The sequence below is a fragment of the Colossoma macropomum genome, unplaced genomic scaffold, assembly GCF_904425465.1.
Source record: "Colossoma macropomum unplaced genomic scaffold, Colossoma_macropomum, whole genome shotgun sequence".
Taxonomy (NCBI): domain Eukaryota; kingdom Metazoa; phylum Chordata; class Actinopteri; order Characiformes; family Serrasalmidae; genus Colossoma; species Colossoma macropomum.
The window spans coordinates 34589517-34604112 of NW_023494789.1; the positions used below are offsets into that span (position 1 = coordinate 34589517).

Below are 14596 nucleotides of genomic sequence, written 5' to 3' on the forward strand. Positions count from 1 at the left end.
GATATATAAATATTAAAACACAAAAACAAATAATATTCTTGACAGAAATAATAACAATATCCTACATATTCATTATAGAGATGTGGTTTTGTGGCATTTTTTTTTCTATGTGCATGTTGCTATAAATGTTTTTACAAATGCAACAATGATAAATATGAGAAGAAGTACACAGAAAAAGGAAAGACTATTAATAACACAGCATAAGTCAATAAACAATCACAGTACAGTAGTGTTGAAAATGATTTCTGAGCAGGTCAGTGCATTTTTCTTTTTGTCATTACTGAACATATCTAAACAAAACAGGGTTCAGTTAGAGTTTTAAACAGTAATTAACAGCTCCAAAATAATTGATATTCAACAGCTTGTATTTTTTCTGACCATGCATAATTTGCAAAAGCGGAGGAGACCTGCCCCCCCCCAACACCACCCTCCCATTTTTTGCACCATTGCTTATAACAGTCACACAAAACAGCAATCATCTTGAGTAAAGACACAAAAAGGTACAAAACATGCCTTTTCCTCAGAGCAAATGACATCACTGCATTGTTTGCTTTTCAGTGTAACTCTTCCCAGACAAAAAAGCCCAAAGCTGAGAGTTAAATAAACATTTCCTTCACAAGCCTCACTTTCCTGCAACAAACCCAAACAGCCTGGACAGAGAATTCTGCTTTTAATTGTGGGCCTTCATCTAGCAGCAAAGGTCAAGGTGCAGCTGAATGGCAAAACTCTTCAGGCTGTCTGAACCTCTTTTTGAGGGATCTTGGCTCCTTTTTTTTGATCATTATCTTGTTTGGCACCTAGCCGCCAGTGTTTTCTTAAGAGCCACGAGGAACAGAGCTATCTCAGACGGAGATGGTCACGCTGATGGGGAGATATTTCAAAGTCACTCTCACCGCCCTAACAATAGCCATATAATCATAGCTAATCAAGGATAATGGATGGGAAGTGGCCACTTGGACTGAAGGGTCATCTATCTTACCCAAAATCTCAACACACACACATACACATGCTGGCTTAACTTCACTATTCTGTTAATAGAATTGTGCGCGTCCCCGGTCCCCTGGAGAGAAGCCCAGGCCTGGAGGTTAAGAGCACATGGAAAGAGGGGTAGAGAGAGATACTGGGACATTTGGGGAACACTGAGCGGCTTCTGTTCCCCTTATTTGCTTACACGCACACACAAAAGCTACATCCCCCACACTGCTTACCTGAAACGGCCTTGCCCGCCAACCCCCCCTCCGCCACTTCTGCATCCAAACCATTAGCTTCACTGCACTCCCAATCTGTCAATCACTGTTTTTTTTTAGCTCAAACAAATTATCATCTGTATCTGCCGTTTAATTGGGACATGACATGAGACACAGTTGCTGTATATCTCAGTCCCTGCAGACAATTTTCCTACACTACGAGGAGTTAATGAATTACAGCCATGGTAATTACATACTCTAAATATAAGCCCTGGGTCTCATTATTTCATGCGGGTGAAAATACATCAGGGAAATCACACTCGCAGGATGATTTGAATAGTGCTATTGTGAGATAAGGCCCAGTAATGGTTTTGTGACACAAGATACTAAGAAAGTTCCATCCACCATCAGTGATGTGTGGGGATTGAGGATATAGGATGAGATTGAAATAAATAACTTTCTCATCATCATCATCATCATCATCAACCTCATCATCATTACTATCTTCATCACACTAGGGCTGATATAGGAATCATTTTTATACTGAAATTGTGATTTGAATGAGTGCAATTTTCAAATCACAGGCGCTGCAAATTTTAATTATAGCCCATATTATTATCAACAATGTTGTCTTACCAAGTTTAAGGTAAACTAATAAGGTAAGAGCCTGAAAATTGCCTGTAGATACGTTAGACCAACCAAAATCATCCATGTGCTATGATATCACAACCACAGCTAACTGGCAGTCTGGCACACTATGTTCAGCCAAAGTGGATTTTCTGTTCTTCTTGTCCAAACTACAGGCCTGGCCTTCATTTCTAGAAAATAATTGTGATTTAAAAATTATTCGTTCGAAAAATTGCAATTTGTTATTTTCCCTAAATCATTCAACCCTATGTCAAGTAGAGCTGCACCATATATTGTTTGTTAATTATTATGCTCTTGCAATACTGATCTCAGACAGCTGAAATATGCAAAAAAATACTTCTAGCCAGCTATAAACATTCTGACCAATCACAGTTCCAGATGACAGTTTCTGTGAGCATCTGAATGAATCAATGTATTGTTTTAATCCAACAAATGTAAATTATATTGTTCCAAATAATGCAGGCCAGTCCATATATCATATAGTTCATATATCGCGAGACATTTTGCATTTGCTATATGCAGCAATATGATGACAATACTAGAAGTTCATTCATGATTTTAACTAATTCTAAACAATGTAGTCTCCTCAAAAATGGTTCAAGCCTGCATAAATAAATAAATAAAACAATGCACATCAAAGCCTCATCAAAAACCTCTGCTGTCATCCACAAAGACAACTCCAGCACCCGAATCTATAAATATCCCCGCTTGGAATATCCAATAAGAAAAACTGTTGGGTTCGTCTTCAGTGTTTGCTCTGAGAGGCGACTTGTCACACTGAGTTGAGCTCCAATGCTCTCCTCTTTCTCTTTCTCTGGGTGTCAGAGTAGACAGCCCACCCAGCTGCTTCCACTGTCTGTGCGCATCTCTTCCTCACAGCAGTGAATCTGCTGGGGCAACTCCAGCGCACAGAGAAAAAATTTTGTCCAATGGCCAGATTGGCGGTGATGTGGACACAGAGGTTGGAACTGGACAGAACAGGACTACAACTGAGAAACACACACAGATTAAAAACAGAGGCATGCTGAAAGTTTGAGGGACGTGTGAAGAAGACGGAGGGACTGATGGATGGAGAGAAGGCAGGCACATGGAAAGCTGGGAGAGGACAGAAAGGAAAGAGCTAAAATAAACACACAGGGCCAGTTTCTCACACACATTAAGTCTAGCCTTGGACTGAAGTGAAGTGCCAATGGTAATGTCCCATTAAAAATCATCAGTCTAGATTAGGCTAAATTTAACCTCCTAAAACATTGGCTGGTCCAGACTCCAATTCCTCACTCTCACAGCTACACTAAAAAATGCAACAAGAATTAACTATATTACATTTATATTGTCTTTCAGTTCACTTACTTTTGGAAATATTTGTGCTGACACTTTTCTGACAGTAGTTACATAGTAATTACTGAGTAATACGCCTTAAGAGTAATAACTAAATAATAAGCCAGTTTCTCAGAGCAAGACTAAGTCTAAGTCTAAAAAATATAGGTTTTTTAATGGCGAAACACCACTGGTGTAGCAAATAAGCCCAATACTAGTTTAATCCATGTCAGAAAAAAAACAGTCCATAGGGTTTAATCTGGGTCTGGAAAGCCAGGCCAGAGATGGATATTTTACATAGATGTCCAGGTTTAGCCATAGAGAGAGAAAGGGGGAGAGAGAGAGAGAGAGAGAGAGAGGGAGAGAGAGAGAGAGGGAAGGAGAGAGAGAGAGTTCCTCTGCTAGACAAAGCCCAGCTCCTACCTCTTCTGCGGGGCAGTGCGAGCTCCTGTCGGCCCCGTGCTGAGCCCCATCCCCCGGGACCCCGACGCTTCTTTGTCTGACGTGCCTGTGTGTATATATGAGTGTGTGTGCGCGCGTATCCCGGTCCTGCCTCCTCACAACGAGCGCCCGCCGTCTCAGCCAACTCAGTCTCCCTCTCTCTCACAAACACACATCATCCACACGCACGCACGCGAGCCCTCTCTGCCTCTTTCCACCCCGATTATGTGGTCTCCTAGCGACAGCCAACAGGGGGATGCCTTTCGGAATCCCAACGCAGGGCCGTGTGCTGATTGGACGATTGGGTATCCACTAATGAAGATGATGGTAATGAATTTTTATCCTCTTCCACAAGCATTACCAACCCAACCCCCCCTCCACACACCTACCCGTACAACCATCACTAGAATATTCACTGGAACTGGAATAGAGGGTGGGTGCTGCCAAAATGCAGGAAGAAGGCCAGTCCCAAGAGAGAGCTCACAGTAAATATGATCCCTGTCCAGTACTTGATGTCTGGCATTCACTATTCAGTCTGAGAATCCATTAATTTGACAGACTATGTGGAACGGAGGAAGAGGATAGGACTAATAATAAAACCTTTCAAAATGAATCCGTTTAAAGGAGGACAAGGAAATTTACAAGGTCACGCTTAATTGATTGCTCCGCTTAATGAGGTCTTTTCTTGCTCATTAGCGCTGCTGTAAGTTTATAGTAAATGATTTCAGTCAGTTGTCTATGGCAAAACGGAGCGTTCCTAGGTGAACTAGCAGGGGAATATAATTTTTGGCACTCTTCAACTTGCATGGCACCTTATAACACTCAATAATAGTGGCCACTTTTGAGGAGGCACCTCAAATTGAAAATAAACACAAGAGCCTCAGTGAAGGAAAATAGAGCCTATTATCAAAGGAGCTAAATTGAGCCACTTATTCTTTCCGTGTTGCGTCTGATAGAGGCTACGGCACCCTGACCGAAATGGATTTCCCTCATATGTGAGTAAAATATCATATTGATTGCAGTCAGGCGGGCAGGAACGTCATTGATTGCGCTCTGCTTATTAGCATATAGATTAGCTGCTGGTGGGGGCCGATAAATTAGAGCGGAGGAGTGGAGTGTGGAAAGGAGGATGCGGAGAGCGAGCACATCAGGGAGAGTGAAAAAAGAGAGAGATGAGAGAGGAATAGATAAAGGGGATGGAGAGATGGAGAGATGGATGGGTAGAGAGACAGGGACAAATGAATAGGATTGGTTAACAGAGGCAGATGTGGGCATAAAAAGATAGAGGAAGATTTATTAGGCAGGTGTGGAAGCTGAGCAGAATGAAAAAAGCTAAATAGCTTATAAGGTACCTGGATGGAAAAGTACACAAAAGGGTTCTTTGGAACAACCACTTTGGGTTCCCTAAGTAACCTTTCAGTGGATGGTTCTTTAAAAAAGCATTTAAGATGTGACCACGAAGAACCTTTTGTAAAGTTCAAAGAACCTTTAAAAGAAGGTTCTTTACAGATTGAAGATTTTTCATAAAAGATGGCTTAATAGAATAGAGTAAACCAAAAAGAGAAAGAGAGACGAAGAGAGCAGATAAGAGAGGAGAGGGGGATGGAAAGGTAGAACGCTATGAAGTGATGGAGGGACAGAGAGAGGAGGCTGTGGAGGCAGAGACATGAGGCTGCAGGATGAGATGGGATGGGGTGGGGGGGGGGTGCTGTCTGTCTGCTGTGGGTTTGATCCACATTAGTTACCCACTCAGCCAGTCAGTGGGAAATGAGTGGGGGCAGGGCCTGCAGCAGAGGATGGAGATACAGATGCAGCCGGAGAAGGAGAGAGAGAGAGAGAGAGAGAGAGAGGGAAGAGAGAGAGAGAGAGAGAGAGAGAGAGAGAGAGAGAGAGAGAGAGAAGAAGTAGAAGTAGGAATAGCAGGCCTGTGCAGTTTTCCCATCCCCAGATTTGTTGTCATAACACGTAGATTAGGACTGCAACCACTGATTACTCTGACAATCCTAAAAATAATGCTTCCTAAAAGGCTCTTGGCTTGAGGACACAGTCATATGCAAAAGTTTGGGTACCCCTGGTCAAATTAACACATCCTGTACAGAGCAATGCACATTTTAATCCACCATTTATTTGCTGGATTGAACACATTGGGGGCAAAAAAAATGTGGCCTGTGCAAATGTTATGGCACATTTTATATTTCATTTTTTCCAATATGTTACACACAAAACAAATAGAAATTGTGTCCTAGAATTTGCAGAAAAACTGCATATTTCAGTTTGTTCTCTGTAAAGGATGTGATAACTTATTATCAATATATGTCATTTAACCATGGTGTACAAACGTTTGTACACAACTGTATGGTTCTAGAAAATCCTTTTATTGGTATAGAATCTTTACGTTATGCGGAGGTTCTTAAAATTAACCTCTTGAGCCCTAGACTCGTTATTCAGTTATTAATCTTGAGACTTGTTATTCATTAACTACTACAGATTATTCAGTAATTACTAAGAAACTAAAGAAGCAAATGTAAGTATACTGTTAGAAATAAAGGTTTTGTGCAGGTACATTTTTGTTCATCAAGGTGCAAACAACGTAAATGTACCCTCAAAGGTACAGCAGTGGTCCAGTTGTGTACCTTAAATAATTTTTTCCCAGTGGAAAACTAAATAATTGCACCATTTCAAACCTAATGTTTTCAAACAGAACAATAAAATAAAGAGACTGGAGACAAGACGGGGTGTGTGGAGTCAATACAATTTAGAAAATATAATTTCAATGGATTATAGTACAATTATGTTCCCTGACTAAAGGTACTGAGATGTACTCTTGAGGGTACCACCCCAGTGATAAGAGGGGTCCTGCCCCAGTGAGAGTTTCATACCTTTTTTTCTGAGAGTATAGATATAAAAGTGAGAGATTAAAGTTAAAAAAAAACACAACCGCATCTGGTTTAAACAGTTAAAAAGGTTCTTCACACTCACATCTCATTTACAGAAATGCTTCTTTTAGAAAGACGGTTCTTTAAAAAAGAACACTTTTTGGCACATTTTTTCAAAAGTTGATCTGAACTCAAAACTGACTTTAACAGATGAAAAATGCTCATATCATTTAGTAGACCATTTGAAGCTCTATATGTACCATATAGCAGGTTAAATTATTCCTTTTTCTACATTTTCAGTTTTTTTGCCAATTTTTACCCCAATTCTCATTACCACAATGCACTCACATATCGATTTCTCATTACCGACATTCATCATTTTTTTTATATTATTCTTTAATTATAAAAAAATGAGTTTGTATTACTTTTAACTGTTAAATCTCTTTACTTTAATGTGTTCATTGTAAACTATGAGGATATGAACCAAAACAACAAAATATTTTGTGGCACAAGCGAAAACAAATACATTAATGGCTGCCAGTGTGTTTGCCGTAATGACCTAAAATTCCAAAATACATATCGTCGCTGACCAATGAAAAACAGCATCTCCAAAATAGTTACTTTACAGGAGAAGGCAAAAACACTCTTACCTTTCAATGTAAGTCAATGCAAAAAGATTTTGTTCCAAGTGGTTTTAGAGCATATCTATTGGTCCGTGCATCATGAAATTTTGGCACAACGTAAAGGACAACTGGTGTGTTGAAACTATGTAGAAAACAAAAATCGACAAAAATGGAGATGCATGGTTTTCTTTGGACAGCGACGATATGTTTTACGAATTAGCTTTAAAATACTTAGGCTGACAATAGTGTGAGAAAAAGAAATGTTGGGAGAGAAAAAACTTATTCAGATTTATCTTCAAATGTGTTCTGGTAATGAGAATTTAATAAATTAATGAAATATTTAAGGTTTATTTTTACTTATTCAACCAGACATCACCGTTTGTACATCCAAAAAAGAGGTTGATGTAAATGATGTGGTTGATTAAGGATGACGTGATCTGAAGAGTTGCTGATTAGCCCAGTGATGATGGCCTATGCTGATCTCTTTGACTCATCATTGCAACATCCCAGCCTGCAGGCTTCAGATGCACTTGGTCAACTCTGTCCATGGCTCTTAGCCCACTGAATGTTTGTTTATAAAGAGCAGGTCGTGGGTCGGCCTTGACTTAGACAAGCGTAATGTTGTAATCCTCAGTTACATCACAGCACGCATACTCATAAACTAGAATGATTTGTTGTCTGAAAGGGTCGACACATCATAACACTGAGAGCTTTATCAGCCTAAAACAAGCAAAAAAATCACAGGGCAATAGATCTTTGATTCAAGTGTAACTGCAGCCTGTCAGACTAAAATAACCCACACAAATATAAACTCTCATAGAGCTTAAATGACTCAGCTTCAAAGGAGCTGCATTCAAATCATCAGTCTTATAACTTCACAACAGTGTTACTGTCCCATTAACTTTGGGTTCTCTAGAAAATGCAGTAAGAGATTAAGAAGCATCAACACATACTGAGCTCCTCATCATACGCTAAGAAGCATGACCACTCAGCCAAGTGAATTGATTTGGGCTTTGGGAACCAGATTTAGTTCACAATAGAGGCCTGCCAGAAGTGGGTCAGCTCAACACAGCCTCAGTGGTGTCTGTCAAACTGTGAAATTTGTCTGAAATTAGCAAAAATAAATTCCAGATCTTTATGTCTTTGATATGCTATAACACAGTCGTATGCAAAAGTCTGAGCACCCTGGTCAAATTATATGTTTGTTGACTTTGTAAGTTTACAGTTTCAGTCATGGCATTTGGCAAACGCTCTTATCCAGAGTGACTTACAATCTGATCAATTTACACAGGTAGGCGAATGTAGTGTTAGGAGTCTTGCCCAAGGACTCTTAACGGTATGCTGTAGGGCGCTTGCCCAGGTGGGAGGCTGAACCCCAGTCTACAGTGCAGAAGGCAGAGGTGTTACCCATTACACTATACCAACAAGTAAAAATAAGTTAACACATTGTCTACAGACAACACACTTCTGCACATTTTAATGCCCAATAACTGTTTATTTGCTGAATTTAACATACTGAGGAAAAAAATACATTTATATTGTATGTTTAATTTTTTCCAATATGTTAAATTCAGCAAATGAATAGAAACTGTGCACAAAATTTGCAGATCATGTATGATATATTGTTAACTTATTTTCACTTAGGAATTCAACGAAAACATATAACTCTGGATGTGTTCAAACCTTTGCATATGCCTTTATGTCTTTAAATCTTACCAGACAAAAATGATGCCCACCAATATATACTCTCAGGTGCACTACACTTGCTGAGTCACTGTGCTATTCTGGCAGCTCTTTCTTGACTTTTAAATGAGCAATAGCATAATTAGGCAGCAGTGCACGTGTATGGCAAGTGTCCCCATACCCCACTTTGCCCCAGCCCCCGAGGCCTAGTTAATTGGTATCCCTCTGCTGCCTCACTCAGTAGGAGTGGAGTTTATACAGCCGCAGACATGCGCTCCCCAGCGACCATGTGAGTCTCGGGGGAGCCGGAGATCAATGCAGGGGAGCTGGATGAAGTCTGGATGTGAAGGCCATGAATAAAGTATACCATGAGTTGGGTTACCTGGGGCCTCCTCATTTTTATTAATGGGGATTAGATTATAAAAGCCAGTAATGAGATCCTCTGGACCCCAAGCCTAATGTAAGGATTACGGAGATGGGGGTAATGATGTTTTGCAGGCCAAACTGACTTATAATGACAGCAAAGAGCACTGTGAGTAATTCTCTTTAGAATGAGTGTGTATGAGAGTAGTACTATTTATGTATATTTACACTATAACCTTTTATATTATATATATTACATCATTGGAAAATGGCAGCCCTTTACATCATTGTCTAAAGATGTCATGATGAATGCACCAATTGAAATGGTCCAAAATGACATGACTTGCATTCAAGTTAACAACACTTTTATGATATTGGTGATATGATCACTGTCATAACAAACATGGTTAATTCATGGTTTATACATACAGTTGTATGCAAAAGTCTGAGCACCCCTACTTAAACTACGTATTGCTGATTTTCTAAGTGAAAACAAGTTAACACAAATCATTTACCGAGAACACACTTCTGGTCATTTTAATGCACAATTACTGTTCATTTGCTAAATTTGACATATTGGAGGAAAAAAAACAAAAATAAAAAGTTATGCCACGTTATATGTTTTAATATTTTCCAACATGTTGCAAATGCCATATTTAAGTTTGCTGCTTGTGGAGAATGTGTCAACTTATTTTCACTTAAATATGTGATCAGCATTATTCAAACTTCTGCTTTCGACTCTAATTCGTTACTTTATTTATTCAATCTCAAGTACCAATGACAGAGCCTTCAATGCCCAGTTATGATTTCTGTTTCTCTATATGCTTTATGACATAAGCTGCTAAGTTTATGTGACCTTAGATAAATAACAGAGTTTCAGAAAATGTATTTTGACATTTTTTCTGTCTTGGTACATGATCTTCAGTGCTAAGGGCCCTTTTTAAAGGATCTCATGGCCAGAGGAGCTGTTCTGGCAGTTGCTTTGCCTTCAGCACTGCTGGTTTCCCATGACAGCAGAATGATCTTCACAAGTGCTGACTGACAAAAGCGTCTGGTCTGTCTGCGATAGGTCTGAAAATGTCAGCCGCTGTTCTCTGAGTGCGAAGCCTCCATTCTGAATGTCAGAACTCTGGGAAGCATAGAGAGCAATGTGCTGTGGCCCAGCTGGAGAATGTAAACATCAGCCCAGGAGGATCCTGTCAGCCTAACAGCAGGCTGAGGACACTGGGTACACACACGGACACAGCAGAGGACTGCTGGGAACGTGTGTGACATTTAGGCCTTTCTCCAGATGCCCTGTTGCCATGCATTCATAGAGATGTCATTTGTACAAGTGCGTGATTTTGATCTACCCCTCTTTCTGTCTCAGATTGATTCATTCTTTGACCTCAGGTTAGAAGGACAACACTCGAGCCCCTAATTCCTTCATGTAATCTGTAGTTAGGGTACAATGCCTTAGTCCCCCTACAATCAACATTGAGTCTCTGTCCCTGAGCATCTGGGCTACGACACCATGAGCTCAGCCAGATTATTAGATAAAAGCACTTTCACTGGAGAACTGGTGGGAAAGGGTGGATTTCTATCTATATACAGCATTAATCAGTAAAGAACACTACAGTTTAGCATGTATTTTATGTGATGATAGTGTGCTATAAGGTCTAGTGGGGAACCCTCAGAGAAGGCCGAGTAATTTCTATGAAATTCAGCAATAAATATCTGAATTTTTAGTTTATTGTTATTTAATAGTGTTCTAATTTCTTTCATATTTTCTGTCTGAATGTAATGTAATAATATTCTTATTTCACTGTACATTTTGGTGGGAAACAAAAGGGTTAAGTTCTTGAAATGCCCAAGAGAACATTATCAAATCATTTTTTTCTGTGGTATCTATGTAGATGCAGCCAAGCTAGCTTTCCCATTGGTTAGAACTTCGGGAGCTGAACTGAAGGTCTAACACATCAGATTTACCACTAACATAATCTGAACTGTGGAATCAAGCAATCACGTTTTGACCTCCAACTGGTGGGTCCAATTTAGTGAGGAAAAAAATCACTCTAGGCTAGATCTGTTATCGTTATTGCAATAAAATCACAATATGTCACAATAAGCTTTTCTAAGCTGTCCAACTGCATGTTGATTATAAAGAGAGCATACTTAGCCCTGTTTAATTTGATTTAGTGCAGCACAGTATGTGAAATGCTTAATACAGTTGGATTCATAGTGTTTCACAGTTAAAAGTAAATGTTGTATCATGTATCTTAAAAACTTCTTTAAGTATCGTGATATTACATTATTGCCCAGCTCTACTCTAGCTCTTGGCGAAGTCCTAGATACATTACCGTCAGCCATAGTCTAAACAGGTTTCAGTAAATTCTTAAAAATGGAAAACAGCGGCCGTACGCCAGGCCTCATTACTGAAAGAATCACTGTAAAACTGCAACATACAAGGCAAAATATATGTGAATATGACTGTTAAAAGCTTCAAATAAAACATGGAATAAATGTCCCTGTATAAGCTAAAACCACCAAAACATGGTCATGTGACTCACCCTATGAATAGATCTAACTTACTAATGAAATTTCATAGGCATGGAAACAGCAATTAGCAATATTGTAGAGGTGTTTTTTCCCTCATTTTTGGGTTTTGACATTTATGGCCCAAAATGAAGGCCTAGCTTTAGTCAGGGTTTGCCAGTGACAGTGTCTGTGGTAAGTTAACTGACATATGTTGAGAGAATAAATGAACTTGATCTAATCAATGATTCTGAAATGCAAAGATTCAACAGCATCTTCCAGGTACCAAGTACCATCTTCTAGGTACTTCACGAAGACTTCAGTGGAATCCTTTGGTCCGAGCGTAAGGCTGTAATGAGAAATAGTTTACAAATTCCTGCTTTAATAAAATGCAGAGTTATTTTGTGGCCTGGCCTGGTTAAAGCATGTTTCTAATTCTTTTCAAGCCGAGGTGCAATTTGGCTGAAAATCCACCTCGGCATTGCCAGAGAAAACCGCACATTAAACACACACGCACGGCTACACAGATACCAGCGTTCAATCTGAGCAGTGTACAGTGATTTGGTGGACACATTCATTTCAGCCTGACCTACTGTGCATTGCAGCTCCAAAGGGGGCCGTGACCCAGCCCTGACCCCTGACGCTAGCCTTGTGGCGGCTTCATACACACATATACAGGGCTTGATGGCTTCCGAGCTGTAAAGGAGCAGATTCAGAATCTTATAACTTCAAAATGCTGTTTGCATCTCATCAGCTTTGGCTTTCTCCAAAAACATTCTGAGCCCCTCTCCATCATGAAGAAGCCTGAAAATTCACCATGGGCTCATTTGGGCTTTAAGAACTAACAGAAGCAGATCTAGTGCAGAACAGAGGTTTGGCAGAAGTGGGTCAGATGTATTGCAGCCTCAATGCTGTCCGTCAAACTGTCAGATTTGGTGAGCGCGCTCCTCTCAAAAGAGCCTGGAAGCATGCTGGCTCTCAGCGAGAAAACAAACACACACACACACACACACACACGCACGCACGCACACACACACATACACACACATATAGTCCATGACTTCCGTAGAGCCAAGTTTAAACAAAGGAAAACAACAGAGCCTCTTGATATTTAAGCCAAAGCTCTCCTACCTTTAGCCTAGGCCTTGTCTTTCCCTCCTAGGGTTTGATTTCTTCCTGCTTTCCTGCTATCCTACACCATTTCTGGGCTGCGCTCTCCACAGACCGCTCGCTACAGACCAGAGACAGCAGCAGGAGGGGGGTTGGGGGGAATCCAGGCATTAGCATTCCAAAGGTCACATGTAACCTGGCTCCAGCCAATCAGAGGGCGCGGTGCAGCACCACGGAACCACCCATCGCCTCGAAACTCCTCCCCCTTCCCTCTCGCTCTATGCGGCTGTCAGTGCACAGCCTCAGCTAGTCTGTGGAAGTCGCCATAGCAACACAGAGATTTAACCCTTCAGTGGTGTTTTATGGCGCCTTGCTTGAACCAGGCGAGCATGCAAATAAAAGCCCCCACTGGGGGGCATGCAAAGAACATGCAAAAGGATCTATTACCACTAAATCAAGACGTTTTCTTAGATATATTTAATCAATTGGTTTGTGTTAGTTTACTCCCCTCTTCTCTCTCTCTCTGCCTCTCTGTTTTATGCATATTCTAACAAAATATCACCAATAATAAAACATGTGACAATAGACTGCTGGGTGCTGCAATATGTTCAGGCTAATCACACATCCTCTCTCTTCTTCCTCCAGTCAGCTGCGAAAAATTATTAACAATGGCAACTTAAGTAGGGTCAATACTTAAAGCAGCCAGATGAGGCTTTAATGCCACTGCATGGCCTTTTGATGAGCATGCATTACTGCCCAATTGAAAGCTTTTGAATATGATTTGGGTACAACAGGCCCACTTGCATAACATTCTTAACACAATCACTGAAACTGAAAAGCTTGTTTGCCCGGTTCACAGCAGAATGATGAAAGATGATAATGCTAATGCAGTTCCCACCAAGCTATTGCACCTTCAGCAAAGCTAATATGCATTGTTAGGCCACGTGTTCTGCATTATTGCACGCTCTGCTATTACTCTCCTGTGATCTGAAGGAGTGATGCTTGTATTTTGAGGATGGGGGAGGGGCTGCATGTACTGTGTGTTCCAATGTATGCAAATGTATTCAAATGATGGGGTATAAAGATCACAGTAAAATGCAGGCTTCGGGGTTCAGGGGTTAAGCTGATTGGTCGAGGGGCTAATTCCGGCTAACGTGATTGGTCCAAAGGTTGGTATCCTTGCGTGCCTGTGGTTGTGAGTATGTGTGTCCCCGAAGGTGTGTGAGACAATGACACAGCTCAGGCATGACCTGGTATCTGTGCATGTGTGTGTTGGGTGTTGTGCAGGTGCGTGTGTGTTGGGTGTTGTGCACGAGTTTGTGTGTTTTTTATGACCCATTCTGAAGAATTGCAGCACCAAAAATTGAGGTGCAAAAAAGGCATTGAGAATTCAAATGCTGTTATCTGGAAACCACCCTTATAAAAGAACATAAGAATGATTATGTGTTTTTAGACACTTTCATTTTGTGAAAAATTTAAACGTGGGAAAAACCATGTGATAGCATGGAAAACATGATCATGTGAAAAAGTGTGATAATGTGAAAAAGTGTGATCGCATGTGAGATTATGTGCGATCATACGTAACACATATAAACATATGATGAAATTAAAGTTATGATAATGTAAACAAATGTGTGATTTACATGTTGTACCTGTCCAAAGAGAAACAAGGATCTCCAAAGTAGTGAGCTTACACGAGAGGGCAAAAACATTCCTTACTTTAAATGCAAGTTCATGTAAAGAGACTATATTGCAAGCAGTTTTGGGGCATTTCTATTGATCCAATCATCAAGAAATTTGTACAATAAAAAGGACAGCTGCTATTCAAATAATG

The 14596-nt window shown here is 40.4% G+C and overlaps 1 protein-coding gene across 2 annotated transcripts in view; it reads right to left on the reverse strand.

The window, feature by feature from the left end:
- Nucleotides 1-12901, reverse strand: part of phc2b (polyhomeotic homolog 2b (Drosophila)) — a 37271-nt gene extending 24370 nt beyond the window's left edge. For both annotated transcript variants that reach the window (XM_036571099.1, XM_036571098.1), the window contains exon 1: nucleotides 12784-12901. The gene's annotated coding sequence lies outside the window, so the exon portion shown is untranslated. The remainder of the gene's footprint in view (nucleotides 1-12783) is intronic.
- Between the last annotated feature and the right edge of the window lie 1695 nt (nucleotides 12902-14596).